This window comes from Cynara cardunculus (assembly GCF_001531365.2).
Source record: "Cynara cardunculus var. scolymus isolate 2C chromosome LG 15, CcrdV1, whole genome shotgun sequence".
In the NCBI taxonomy this organism is placed as follows: domain Eukaryota; kingdom Viridiplantae; phylum Streptophyta; class Magnoliopsida; order Asterales; family Asteraceae; genus Cynara; species Cynara cardunculus.
The window spans coordinates 4,303,530-4,306,287 of NC_037542.1; the positions used below are offsets into that span (position 1 = coordinate 4,303,530).

The 2,758-nt window shown below is 29.6% G+C and overlaps 1 pseudogene; it reads left to right on the forward strand.

Moving 5' to 3' along the window:
* Positions 1-1,167: 1,167 nt before the first annotated feature.
* LOC112527560 lies at positions 1,168-2,245 on the forward strand (annotated as a pseudogene).
* The last annotated feature ends 513 nt before the right edge of the window (positions 2,246-2,758 follow it).

Below are 2,758 nucleotides of genomic sequence, written 5' to 3' on the forward strand. Positions count from 1 at the left end.
ACGATTAACACCCTTCACAATAAAAATAATTAATCAATCTCTCATAATTACAAAAAAATGAACAAAATGAAAAATTATGATTGGTTGAATGAGGTTTGTACGATTTGTATAAATAACGTGATTTACAAAATAAATCTCCTATATATATACATATATGTGTATATATATGTATGTATAATTATATTAGTTAGTAATTGAAAAGTCATTATTTGATATACACAGGGGACTAATTATTTGAGAATCCAAGAAAATATCATAAACTTAAGAATTGGTGGATCGTGCATTATTTCACGTGATATTTTTTTTTCAATTTATGGCTTGGATGTAGTGTATTGATTAACATATATTTTTTTCACTATATGTTTGTTTCATATTGTTCGGTTCACAATGTGAAACTTTTTAGTTGTATTTTTTGTTTTACAAACACATATTATAAAACAAATACATGTTAATGAATACACTAAATCCAATCCATAGATATAAAAAATTTACGTGAAATAGCACATGATACACTAGTTCTTAAGATTATCATAAAACCTTAGATCCTCAAATAAATGCCATATATATATATATATATATAAAAGTTATTATACAAACTTTTATATTTGTACAAACAATACAATTCAATCTCAACCGTTCATTTAATTTGATGAATATGTGATTTCTTAAAAGTTTTGATTGTTTCCTAATTTAAATTATTGATCATAATTAATGAATTTTATTCATCTTCCATAAAATTCAAATCATAATAAATTAACTCTCATCATTTCTATAAATATCTCAATTAATTGAGTTGCATTGATTATACAAATAGACATGATTACATTTGAAATATATATATATATATATATATATGTGTGTGTGTGTGTAAAAGAGTGATTGTGATTCATCATTTCTTTAATTTGTTTAACCACCACCTTACACATGTCCCTTCAAAAGAGACCCAAACATACCAAAAACGCAGCTTAATTGGGCTTGGTTTTTAGCATGTAGGGTACCCATGTGAATAGTGGGCCTAAAACTACATATTGTTTAATGTAATGGGACCTTGTCGACGTTGGATTGACAAAAATTTCGCGTTTTTTCCACCATGCTCGACCCATAATCAACGAGCCAAAATCATCAACCCTTTAGAAATGTGGATATCCCAATTATAGACCTCAAAGAAACCAACATCCGGGCAAAGATTATGGAAAATGTTCGATATGCTGTTGAAAACCGGGGATCTTTCCAGATGACCAATCATGGGATCCCGCAGAGGGTATTGGATGAGATGATTGATGGAGCACGAGGTTTTCATGAGACGAGACAGAGGAGAAGAGCAAGTATTACTCTCGTGATAACCAAAAGAAGTTTTCTTATATATACCAGCAATTTTCGTCTGTGTACAGGTGATGCAGCCACCTGGAGTGATACGTTTCTGTCAGTTATGGCTCCTCAACCCCCTCAACCTGAAGAACTTCCCCCAATTTGCAGGTATTACGATGTTCACTGTAATTGTTAATTTTGAACACCGGACGCCAAAAATGTTTAATTTACAATAAATATATATGATGGTTTAATTTGCATGTTGTAACAAGTTTCTTAAACCAATTTTAAAATAAAGCGCTTTCTTATACGACACTTTGAGAAAAGTATCCTATAAACATCTCTTTTAATAAAACGCTTGTTTTCAAATAAAAAAATTAATATGACGTCAAATGTCAAAACATTAATTAAAATGTCATATAAACTTACTATAACATTTTTATATATGACATACATATTAACAGTATTAATCTGCAAATGCTTATTTTTATCTCTTCCTACATATACAGACGTTGCTTTAAAAAAACTATTAATATGCAGGAACATTATAACTGAGTACTCTGACCAAATCATGAAATTGAGGTTTACTCTTCTGGAGTTGTTATCTGAGGCTCTTGGTCTAAAACCATATCACCTCAAAAGTTTGGGATGTGGTCAAGGACTTTTCATCTTGGGTCATTACTACCCACTTTGTCCTGAACCAGAATTGACATTTGGTGCAAACTACCATACTGATTCTGGTTTCTTGACCATAGTTCTACAAGATTCATTGGGTGGCCTTCAAGTCTTACATCAAAAGCAATGGGTTAATGTCTCACCGCTTCCGGGTGCTTTAGTCGTTAATATCGCGGATCTTTTGCATGCAAGTTTATGTTACCATAAGAAAACCTTTAATCGTCGCATTCATGAAACGAAAATATATGTTTTTTGTCGATAAATGATGGAACTAACTTTCATCTTTTTGCACACGTAGCTCATCACGAACGATAAATTCTAAAGTGTCCATCATAGAGTATTGACACCAATTTCACCATGTATGAAATCGGTTTCATGAATATATTTTTTTTATTCAACTGTTGATTTCATTGATTTATTACTCTAATAACTTACGATTTTCATGAATCTTGGCAATAATAAATTGAGACAAATTATAACAAAATCCAATTTTTAATATTACAATTTAATTAAATATTTAAATGTTACCATTTATAAAATTTCATTTATTATGTTACCTTAATTAAGATTTATTAATAACTTCCATATTTAATAGAAAGTAATGCAAATGACCAATATATCCTTAATGATTAAATTTAATTAGAAAAAAATGAAATTTTCTTATTGGTCGAATTTAGTTTACACGGTTTCTAAGAATTGCACGGTTTTCATTTGAACGTACCCCCTCTCTCTCTCTCTCTCTCTCTATATATATATATATATATATATATATATA